The 12691-nt window shown below is 35.7% G+C and overlaps 1 long non-coding RNA gene across 1 annotated transcript in view; it reads left to right on the top strand.

Annotated features, from left to right (window-relative positions):
* The window catches only part of LOC133097171 (uncharacterized), a 781850-nt gene that overhangs the window by 536205 nt on the left and 232954 nt on the right, over positions 1-12691 (top strand). The gene's annotated exons all lie outside the window — the stretch shown is intronic.

Genomic DNA, 12691 nt, shown 5'->3' with positions numbered 1-12691 from the left:
AGAGTTCCGTGGAGATTTTTTTAATTGTTGGTTTATTAGATAACTGTTCATTGAAAACATAATTTTGCTTATTCAGAACAGTTCTGCAAGGTTTGCCAGGTTTATTGTACCAAACCAAATTAATTTTTACATTGACATTAATTAGTTCTCTAATTCAACAGATATTTATTTGGAGCCTGTTATTCCAGCTTCTTGGAATAAGGAATGAACTTGACAGATAAGGTCTTAGTCTTCACAGAACCTATATCCTAATGGAAGTGTAAATAAATACATAAAAAATATAAAAAATGCCTATATCCTAATGGAAGTGTAAATAAATACATAAAAAAGAGTTTATAAATGCTATAATCAGATTATGATAAACATCAAAAGAGTTTACTGGATTCTGAGATTGGTCATGCTACCTTAAGATGAATCTTGACTAATGGTTCACTCAAAAGTCTTTGCCAGGTGTAAGAATTTTGCTACTTTAGGTACTGAGACTCGGCCTACAAGCCTTTCTACTCCTCTATAATGGAGTTGGCACTGCGTGTTTACAAGTACTACTCCTATGAACAATACATAAAATATATTTAAAGGAAAACCTACCCTACTTAATATATACTGTTCTTCCTTATTAAGAGTATTTGGGGTTCATATTTAGCTGCTGAAAATTACTGTTGGAAAATTCTCAGTTCCCCTCACATAGTATATAGTAACTTGACTTTCCCTTCAAAAGATTTCCCTCATAACTCTGACTATGAACACTGACCCAAAAGATGTGGCAGCATTGCGTCACTTGATATAAAAAAGGGAACCTAACTTAAAGTGGAAAAAGGGACAGATGGCAAAATGTGTTCTATACACACATAGATTTTTTTGCCAGGGAAGCTGCTTCTTTTAATCCAGTTCAGTATGTTCTAAGGGAGCTACTATTTCTGAAAGCATTGAACATGCAGGGCCAAAGTTTCTAAGTATGGACCCACAGAGGCAGGAAGGAAATGATATATGTTAAAAGTCCTGAAAAAATGAGGAGGCTGCAGTAGATTGTTGCACAGATCCCTTTCAGCTCCCACACCCTTTACCTCTGTGTTCCTCAATAGCCACGTGGAAGTGGTACCAGAACCTGTGACAGCTTGCAGTTGACATCATTGCTTTTTCCTCTGAGGCTTTGCTTTTCTCATTTTGCTTTTGCCACTTACATTTTATACATTTGAACCTTCTTCTTCAACCTCCTCAATGTCCCGTTCAAGGGCTGCAGCTCTCTCCTGCTCTTGAACTAACCTAGTGTCGGACCTCCTCCCTAATGACTCAAATGGCTTCCAGTTCTAGTATAATTCAAGACATCCTAATCCTAAGAAATCATCCTACAACCACTTTTTGTGTTCTTTCTGCTTACTGAACTTGACTCTTAAAACTTTGATATATTTTGGAGGCTTATCATTTAAATTATAATTCGTTAGCATTTTAATGAAAGAAACACCTGGAAATAGGATTTTGGAGGGGGTGGGGAGAAGGGGTGGGGATTGACTGTCACTATTTGTTTCCTGGGTGCCAAGGAGCTATGAGCTAAGAGGGTAAATATAAGAATCAAAGGTTATGGGAAGTCCTTTACTTGCCTTTGTAAATGCTAATGGTCCTAGATCCTACCTTTCCATAGACTTTTTTTTCCTTCTCTAATTTCCAGAGCAGTTATAAGTAATAGGAGTCTTTATGAAATTAGGAGTATAAAAGATGAGACTCAAAAAAAAAAAAAAAGTGAAAGATGAGACTCAATGAATGGTAAAGTCAGGGTTCAAGATATGCAATGAAACTGGAAACCAAGATAAAGCAGTGGATGTACAGACAAGAAGACAGCTGGAATGAATCCAAATGGAAAAAAAAAAAAAAATCCAAATGGCAGCGGTGAGGCCAGAGGCACAGTTCAAAGATTATATAAGAAGCCAGAAGCCATATCATACACAGAAGTCAAAGGCCACCATCAGGCCATGGATATAAACTAGGTTTAAAAAATCAATAAGCAGACCTGAGATACTGAAGGCTAGAAAATCTTGAGCACTTGTTGACCAAAAGATGAAACAGTTTGTAATAATTTAAGAAGTCAAGGGCAGCAAGTCAGGACAAGAAGCACAAAGGAGGTGAGGGCTGAGGTTAAGGAAAGCAGTACAACAAAGCAGAAGGTCAAGAAAGTAGTAGACACTAGCTGTTAGAAAACATGGCGATAGAAATGTGTAAACATCTGTCTCACCTAGGAAACCTTTTATATGTTTCCTACTTACAGCAAGAAATAGACAGCTGGGTTCAAGAGCAGAGCAAATATCAACCTGGAGGCAGCTAATGCTCGTGTTAGGAAACTAGGAAGTCCACTCGGTTGTAATGGGAACTACCTGAAATGAGGATTGCTTGGCAATCCTGTTGGGAAGAGGCACAAAAATAAATAGGATTTGATAGGTAGTGAGAAGGAGCTAATAGTTCTATGTTAGGAGTTTTACCTGTATTGCTTGCAACAATTTTGAGAAATTGGATAGTAATCTTTGAGAGATGAAATAACTATGTCTTTGTAAAGTTAAATGAATTGCCTGTGGTCAACCAACTGCTCGATCAAGTATTCACATCCAAATATATAAGTTGACAGTGTAGGATAAAACCCAAATTTTCAATGTTATCCTATCTTATGTATGGTGGTGTGCTACATGAAAAATGAAATTCCAATGTTTTCATACTTATGTAGTCAAAACAAGATTTTGGCAGGTGTGTAAATGTGGGAGATGTGATGGTGGAAAAAATAATTACTTGGGGAGTGTTGAAACAAAAGTCCAGAGATGGTGAATTGCAAACATAAGAAGGATATTTTCTTTGGCTGCATTTTATGCAGCCTGATTTACTCTGAAGACTATTATCTCCTCAAATTAATAAAATAAATTTAATAATAATAATGAATATCCAACAATCACTGCATGTATAGTAAATGCTAGGTATGCTGAAGACTTTATAGGCATAATCTCGTGCCTGTAACTACAAGGTAGTTACTATCATTATTCTCATTTTATAGATGAGGAAACTGAGATATAGAGAGTTTAGAACACAAGCCCCAGCCATACTTATTGAAGGTTTGGAGCAAGGATTCACACATGAGTGTTACATCTTCACATTTATAGTTTTCAGACCTTGTAATTTTATGTTCACAAAATAATGAATTTAATTTATATGTGTTATAGGTGGCAATATTCAAACTATGGATGAGCTGCCATGACATTATTCTTCCTAAAGATTAAATATTCTTTTTTTTTTTAATTTTTATTTATTTTATTTATTTATTTTTGGTAGTGTTGGGTCTTCGCTGCTGCACGCAGGCTTTCTCTAGTTGCGGCGAGCAGGGGCTACTCTTCGTTGCAGTGCGAGGCCTTCTCATTGCGGTGGCTTCTCATTGCGGTGGCTTCTCATTGCGGAACACGGGCTCTAGGCGCGTGGGCTTCAGTAGTTGTGGCACATTGGCTCAGTAGTTGTGGCTCACGGGCTCCAGAGCACAGGCTCAGTAGTTGTGGCACATGGGCTTAGTTGCTCTGCGGCATGTGGGATCCTCCCAGACCAGGGATCGAACCCGCGTCCCCTGCATTGGCAGGCGGATTCTCAACCACTGTGCCACCAGGAAAGCCCCAGATTAAATATTCTTTGTTACACAACATGGCAAGAGATGTTTGAGTAGTAAAATATCCATGGCAATGAAATATCCATGGCATTTAAAATTGAATGACCAATTTTCGTGTATATTTGATCTGCTTATTACCTTTAAAATATTGTAGTTTGGATGTCTGTAGTTGTTTTTCTTTGGGTGTGCAAAACAGATTTTTATATGACAGGTGTAGTAGTGTTTTGAGACCCACACAGTTTTTGTGGTATTTTCATTTTTAAACAAGGTGGGTGTTTGGTTCAACTATCTTGCTTTCACTATAGACATATCCAGAATAACAGCATATACTTGTTCATATTCATTAACTGAGTGGCAGATATTAATTGTTCTCTGAATGTAATCATCAATCATATCTTTTCAGATAAATGGTGCATATTTGATTGAATATATTTTTCTCTGAAATATAGCATTGTGAAGTTGCAAGTAAAAATATATATATTTAGGTAGACTTTTTCTGAGAAACACTGAAGAACCCTAAGCCAACTTCTGATACACTTTTACATTTCTCATTCTGATCTTCAGCCTGTCATGTATTGATACTTAGGAAAAAATATATATATATAGGGTATTTGAAACAACATTTTATAAGGGTGAAGAGTTTACAATATTGCTTTTAGTTTAAAATGTCCATTTTTCCAAATCCTGAAACAATTTTGAGTGTTGAGGCTGTAATTTAACAGTTCCTCAAGTTTGTCAGTGAAGTATAAGACATTTGTAGAAAAAGGGTTAAAAATCCAAAGATATAATTGTGCTTTAACTAACAAACTTAAAAATGTTTATGGATAACTGAGAAAACAATTACATAAAACAAAATATAATATAAAAATTATCACTAATGTATGCGCTTTACCGTATTTATCTAAAATCACTAATGAAGCCATCTAGAGAAGCTATTTATGATGGCTTGTTAGTAATAGGTGCAGGCAAACTACTTGATCATTAGCTACATCCAGCTGCTAGAACATTTTTGTATAATGCATCAAATTAAAGGAAGACATTTATGTAGCTTAACATATTTCATATTTCATAAATTATCAATATCAATACTAAAAATTCTATTTTCTTGAGTTTAGAAGAAAAGGGGAAACATTGATGGCTTTATATTGTTTTAATTTAATATTTTCCACAATACTGATTTGCCATATAATGTTTTATAGAAAATGGCAAATATAAACCTGAGATCTGATAGTTGTGATTCTTAATACAGAATTAATAGAGCTGGTTCCTTTTAGAAATACTTCAGTGAAAATTAATATTTCTTATACAACAGTGCAGACTAGTGGCCATGCCTTACAACATATGTTTGTCTTTTTCTGGGACATATTATCTGAGGTAGTCATATGTACATATTATGAAATAGTATTAAACAAATTACATATATTTAAATAGTAATTCTTATAGCACAATATAGTTTATAGAGCCTAATAGTACATCAGCCAAATTTATTTTATTCATTCCATTTTGCATTCACTCCAAATCGCCTAGAAATTGTTCTGAAAATGGTAGGTGAAAAAATATACTCTTAAATTATATCACAGGTAGTGAATTTAAAGAATATCCAGTTATTAAGATTTCTGTGATCTGTATTTTGGTTTTAAGCTTACAATATAACTAGTCCTCTATAAGCAAGGGTATTTTTTGTTTAAAATAGTGACAGATTGGTAATCCTGTAGTCATTTTTTTATAGATGCCCACCCACTTGTTCCCAGACTCTCAATTTATATGAAATTCTTCTAATATTTAAACATGATTTCTCTCCTCTCCGTTTTAAGTATTTTTCCAATTATTAAAATGTTTTCTGAAATTATGCTTTTTTTTATTAAGAAAAATTCTTAACAACTGTCTGTAGGGAAATAAAAGGATGACAATTAAACTAAAGAAAAGTTATAGGTGTTTTCTAAACTGTCTCCTAATAATGTGAATAGAAGAAAGGATGAACAAATTACTTCAAAGACCTCATTTTGATCTCTAAATCTTTTTTTTATACGCTTTTTTTTTTTTTTAAGGAATTCCTTTTTTTTTTTTTTTTAATTTATTTATTCTTGGCTGTGTTGGGTCTTTGTTTCTGTGCGAGGGCTTTCTCTAGTTGCGGCAAGCGGGGGCCACTGTTCATCGCGGTGCGCGGGCCTCTCACTGTCGCGGCCTCTCTTGTTGCGGAGCACAGGCTCCAGACGCGCAGGCTCAGTAATTGTGGCTCATGGGCCCAGCCGCTCCGCGGCATGTGGGATCTTCCCAGACCAGGGCTCAAACCAGTGTCCCCTGCATTGGCAGGCAGATTCTCAACCACTGCGCCACCAGGGAAGCCCCTGATCTCTAAATCTTGAATAAATTTTCTTTCCCAAAATATGTCATCAAACCTTCCTGTATCCACCATCTGGAATGACGGAGAGAGAGAGGAGCTGTCACACCTTGACATGTAGGAGATTTTGGAACCATTATTATTAGTTGATTATTAATGAAATGACTCATAGACTAGCAGCAAAAGGGAAGTTGAATGTTGAATGGCCTCAATCAGAATAGTGGATGATAATCCTGTGATCATTTAAAATTGTGTCTATTTCAGTGATGGCACAAAGTCTGCCCTATAACTTCTGAAAGGTTTGCCCTGGTCCCAGCTCTATTATTTACCAGCTCTGCAAACTTGAGAAAATTTGCCAGTCTCCCTGAGCTTCAATTTCCTAATCTATACATTGAGTATAATATTAATAATCTAACAGGGAGATGGCCAAATGAGATAATCTTTGTGAACACTGAGAAATGCAAAATGAGAGCAAATTATTTGATTAGTCCAATAGCTAGATTTTCATTCTACATTTGTGGCGATTTTGTTTGTATATTTGTTCATACAACAGTGATTTTAACTTCAAGCTTAAGTCTCATTTTATGTGGAAAGATTGTAAGTATCAACCAAGTCTGATTCCATTTTTACTTCTGAAAACATCTTCCCCTGGATGTAGAGCCTTAGATCAAAGGCTTAATTGTTATACCTTTTTTTGTTTTGTTTTGTTTTGTTTTTACATATGAAGAAAAGTTTAGTAGCATAATTGATATCTTTTAAAATTTGATGATAATCTGTTATGTCTTCTATATTATTCCATCACAAAGAATTATTCTAAGGAAAAACTCTTAGATACTATTCTCTTATTCCTATTAAAACACACAAACATAATTTTAGGGAGACTGTCTATTCTGTCGTGGCATGGTTCTGATGCATTGCAGGTGTATTCAATGGTAGATGGCAGGGTGTCAAACAAGAAACAAGGTTCCCTATTTACCTTCCATGACTTTACTCAGACTGACCTCCGCTCTTTCATGTTAAGGACTCTATGCAGGGAAGATATGTGCTTAAATATTTGTTGCAAATTCTGAAATTGTGTCCCTGTGTCACAAAACATAGAAAATAACCAGTAAATTTAAATGGGAGAGTTCATTTAAATCACAGTTGTCAACAGTTTATGATCAAAATATCTGTTTTGGAATTGTAATTTATTCACTCATTTGGATATTTACCCTGCGAAAGACAAATCAGCCTTTGGAATTTTGCAGATGAGTGTGGGCAGATCCTACTTTTTTTTACCTTGAATGTCACCTCAGAAACATTACATTTTGTCCTGTCTCTTTCTGTCATGTTGATCTTCAGGTGAGAACCACCTTTTCACCCTTTTTTCTTTTCATCCTAAACCAATTTGAATTGCAGATCTAAGCTATGAAACATCTCAGAAAAATGCACACATGCACTTCACATAAAATTTTGTAGACTTTTTAGAAGGAGCATAGGAACCCCTAAATTAACTATGCATCCCACAGAAGTTCATTGAGAGGAGTTAAAATCCCAGTCTGGGTTGGGGATTGCCAACTAAATGTTTTCTGCAATACTTTCTATGGATAAATGAGCACATTGAAAGATAATTTTGTGATTGGAATATCAAAATTGCTTTCTTCCCCAAACATAATTGTGATCTCTAAGTAAAGCAAAGCATGTGCTATCTTTCAAACCGAAATGGTGTGAATCACTTTGGTGGTGTGAATAGCATCCATTAGTTTTACGTATACATGACAGGTTATTATGCAGAAATAATCTGATGTCCAACCCTAGCCAAGAGGCAGTAGCAAAATTCATATTTTCTTTAATCTCCATCCAGAAAATATTTAATTTTGTACAGCCTTGTGTTTTTAGAGCTCTGTGATACCTTAGAAGTGATCTGTCTCTCCTGCCCTCTTTTGTATAAATGAGAAACTAACTGAAATCCATAAAAATTCAATAAATGCCCGCATTTGATACGTGCCAAAAGTGAGATTAGAATTCAAGTATTCTCAGTTTAAACTGTGCTTTTTCTTTCTAGTCTCTTAGATTAAACTCTTCAAGTGTTCACATTATGGGGAATTGACAAGTTTTTTTCAGAAATACATTCATATTAGGTAAACCAATGAATTCTTGAAAATTTTATGTTTTCTGTTTGCAATAAACTATTCTCAAGTTTTTAAAAAGTTCTGGGTGGTAACTGTCATTTAGATTTAGTTGAATGAGGCTGGGTAGGGAGAGGAACAGTATACTTCAGGGTTGGGGCCAAACTAAGCATACCCAGACAGCCCTCCACCTTCCTGTTCTGGAATTCTGCCTCATCTGGGTTGTGCTCTACTGCTTCTCAGTTCTCTGTATTTTACCTTCCTCAAGCAGCACCATCTCTGTCAGTTCCTTCATGGAGACGAACGTGTTCTTAGTCCCGCTAATAGCCATCTTGTTACCTTTCCTAAGGGTAAGTGCGTCTTAATAAGAATGCCAGCAGAAGGCAGCAGGTAAAAGTGCTGAGGGCAGAATTCTACCCCAGAGCCGGAATAGCAGCTTTCTGGGTTCTTAGGAAACAGTCTAGATAAATAGCTTTCTTTTCAACAGCTCTATTGGGCTACCTTTAACTAAGTTGGCCATCTATGGTGTTTTAATAGGTTACATTTAATAGATTAATCTTTCAGGATTGATCTCTGAGTCTTCTGTCTCCCCATGCCTCTTTATGCTGATGCCTCAGAATGCACAATAGCAGGGCCAGAAATGGAATAAACTTTAAATTACACATAGAGAACGACACTTGTGGCAGCTGAGCAGGTGAAAAGGGGGTTAAATTCACTCTTATCTTTTACATGCCTACAGGGCCTTATTTGCTGGTGTTTAAATCTCTGGGAAATCGCAGTCAGAAGTTTAAGTGTTTTGCTACCTCTGCTACTGCATTCCCACGGGGGCAGTGCCCTATTTCTTACCATTATTCATTGTCGTTCTGCTTCTAAATAGCAATACTTCTGAGGATGATTGTGTAGTACTGCGGATGCTGCTTTACTTGAGCTAGAATGACATTCCAGAAATGCTGTCGCTGAGGATGTGCTTCTAAGAAGGATGTTACTTTGCCATGAGCAGATGAGATCATACATTATATTTAGGATTCACAGGGAAGGCAACCGCTAATGGGTGACAGCCTGGATCTAAACTTTATGTTTGAACCTCCCTGGTGGCGCAGTGGTTAAGAATCTGCCTGCCAGTGCAGGAGGAAGATCCCACATGCCGCGGAGCAACTAAGTCCGTGTGCCACAACTACTGAGCCTGCATGCCACAACTACTGAAGCCCACACGCCTAAAGCCCGTGCTCCGCAACAGGAGAAGCCACTGCAATGAGAAGCCTGCACACCACAACGAAGGGTAGCCCCCGCTCGCCACAACTAGAGAAAGCCTGTGCACAGCAATGAAGACCCGAAGCAGCCAAAAATAAATAAATAAATAAATAAGTTTATAAAAATAAATAAACTTTATGTTTTATTTAAGTTACGTTAGCTTTAAGAAACAACAACTTTTCTTTTCCTTAGGTAATAAAATTTCTTAAAATGCTTAATCATTTCATGCATTTGATCGTGCAAAAAAAAGTTACAATGTTTGGTAAGATTAAACCAATTAGTAGCCTTCTCATATCTGCGGTACCCAGATTGCTGAGATTTTTAAAGCTAGGTTTATTGCTCATAGTAAATACTTTAGTGAGTCTTGTAGAGGCTCAAATATAATAAGGCAATTGGGAATGGTTCTGCTCCTTCCCCATGCCTCAATTTTAGGTAGCGTTAAATAACGGGCTTGAAATAGTTGATCCCAAATATAATATGCTTATTTTCATGGGCCTATTTTATTTTAGGCCCCTAAAAAGTGATTTAGTGACCGACTGAGAAAACTATTTTCTATAGTTAAGATCTAGATATCTGGTTCTTTTAAGTTTGACTTTGCCAGAATTCAATTCCATTGAATTTCACGTTTCTACTTAACTTTGTTTCTAGCACATTTAAAATTAAAACTGGAAACTCTTCAGTGATATAGTCTCAGTCTTTCACATAATTTCAAACTGTCTCAAGATACAACTATATATTTCTCAAACCAAATTTTTTGTGTGTGTGGGCATGAAAAATTAAAATATCATTTACAATTGTTACTTTTAAAAGTTATTTTCTTTCACTAGTGGCATAATGTGTTTTTGTGAGTTGTTTAAATATATTTTTTCTTCTAGAGAAAGCATGTGCTTTTTTATGGAAATACTATATATTTTTACATTCTTATTTTTCAAAAACATTGAAATGCATTTACTTTAAGAACATGAAAAACAGTTTAAACGTATCACTGTCTTCAAAACAACAAATAGAAAGAGTGAAAGAAAAACAATCTCACCCACATTACAGTAAATTTGGTTAGCGAGAGGGTGGAGCTTACAGTAATAGCTTTTAAGCAGCTTATCTAATTTTAAAATAGGGCATATTGCACTTCATGTGAAACTGAGGGGGAAGAATACATTTCAATTTGTTTAAATGGCCTTAACAGTGAGGTTTATCAGTGCTCAATTTAATTTTGCGTTTAATACCTTTTTGCTAAATTCTTTCTCCCATTTTTTTTTTTTTCTTTATCTGATTGTTTTAAAATCTCATTTTTTAAAGAACCTTTCCTTGCTAGGGAAGAAAATGTTTAATCCATCCACTGATTCGGAAAGAAATTAACTACCTAAGCCCGTAAACACCGGAGCACAAACCAATTTGTAGCCTCTTGTTACTAAGTAGTTTATTGCTGGTTCTCCCAACAGCCCTGGGCAGACTGCTAAATTGAGAAGATCACTAAATGCTGATTTGGGAGAAACAAGGACGCATAAGCAGTGGTTGCATCCCACATTGAGGATAGTGGCAATTAGGCTGTAGTGATGTGTCTGCCTGTGTAATTGGAATTCTAGTGCGCGGTTTGGGCAGAAACACATCTGCTCCGAGGACGCCCTGTTAGATGTATCTAAAGTGTTTTGACCAATTGTCGAAAGTGCTCTATGGCTATTTATTCAAAGCTACATCCTGCTTGCATAAAAACTGTGTGAGTGTTCTTAATTCAATGACATCAGACTTGAAACAAAACGGAAATACTTTTGAGTTCTCTGGTCAGGAATATTACATCAGTGCATTCATTTTTATTGATCCTTTAAACCAAAAATGCTTGCTCATCTCGCTGCTTCCTCTGGTTTGAACTTGTTTTTCTGAGTAGAGTTTTACCAAATGCTGAGGTTGCTGCTGTCATTCACTTTTTCTATTCCAATTATAGCCTCACTTTGAAATAAAGCCATTTGTTATTGAAAACAATGTGCATGCCTTTGTAATTCTGATTAAGTACACATTAACTGAAAGCAATTTAGGGGAGTGGCATTAAAGCTTCTGGGTTGTTTTTCTTGGAAATTAAAATAATTCAAATTGTGAGGCTCAAATTGTAAATCACAAATATCTTACAGTCTTTGTTCTCCAAGCCAGTATAATGTTGTTTGTTGATTGTTCACATTTTGTCCTTTCTAACCATTCACATGATGTCACCAAAGCAATTTTATCTAACTTGAAAGATCTGCCCAAATTGGAAGAGTAGAGCAGAAAAAGATCTTAGAATTCATCTACTAACCCCTACTCCCTATGTTCTTTTCCCCAGATAAGAAAAGAGAGTCATAGAGGGTTAGTGACTTTCTTTAGGACACATGTGTTTTTTATGTGAGGAGAATTTCTTTCAGGTGGAAATTGAAATAAAATATTCTTAAATTCACATAGTAATCTGGCTTACTTGAGTAACTCTTCACAATTTTTAATGCAACTTCTATTTCATTACTGTATAAACATGTACAGATACTAGAGACTAGTAAACTTTAAATTTTGGGAGGCAAAACTCATACAGACACTTCCTTCTCATAACTTTATTTTGGCATGTCATGAACATAACTGCCTGTGGGGACAATTTGCATGCCTTGGACTTTCCATGAGAGAAAAATCATGGTCTTTGCGTTATTTTATATATGCAAATGAGAACTTTAAGTTGTCAAAGTACAAATAGAATGGTGACTTTTATTTCATAATTTTTATAGACTTTCAGTTTTTTGACCATTCAGTCATATTTTTGATGGTTAGAAATTCTATCCTTTATCTTAGGAAATTGTGCTGTGAGAGATAGGAAGAGTTCTGTGCCCACCAAATCTGTGCATGTGCCTTTTTTATATGGCCAGTTGAAAATGAAGGTGGTATTTAGGTCAACTTTTTTCATAGTCATATATCTTTTTTCCAGGTTACATAGACTGATCTTAAACAACAGCAGAATAAAGTGTTTGGAATCAAGACCAGAGATTAAAGTTTATTGTCAGTATAGAGGCTGGTAAAAAGAGCCATAATTATTCAAATAATCAAGATGAGAAGTGAAGATGTAAACCAAAGTTGGAGCCATAGAAATGGAGAGGAGGAAATGGATACAATAAATACTTTGTACCCATAATCTAAAAACTGAGTGATGACAGCTTTCTGAGGTGAATAAAAGTGAAACTTAATTGATCCCAGAGAGTCTGACTTGTGCAAGTGGGCAAATATCTTTCAATGTGTAGTGGTTAATTGTGTAGGCAATCTGTTTGGATCCCATATCCAATACTTATTAGCTGTATGAATTGAAGTGGGTAACTTGACCTTTTTGTGCATCTGTTTCTTCATCTTCAAAATGGTGAT

Source organism: Eubalaena glacialis, chromosome 9 (assembly GCF_028564815.1).
Source record: "Eubalaena glacialis isolate mEubGla1 chromosome 9, mEubGla1.1.hap2.+ XY, whole genome shotgun sequence".
In the NCBI taxonomy this organism is placed as follows: domain Eukaryota; kingdom Metazoa; phylum Chordata; class Mammalia; order Artiodactyla; family Balaenidae; genus Eubalaena; species Eubalaena glacialis.
The sequence above is the reverse complement of the archived record's forward strand: the minus strand, read 5'-3'. Positions and strand labels throughout refer to the sequence as shown.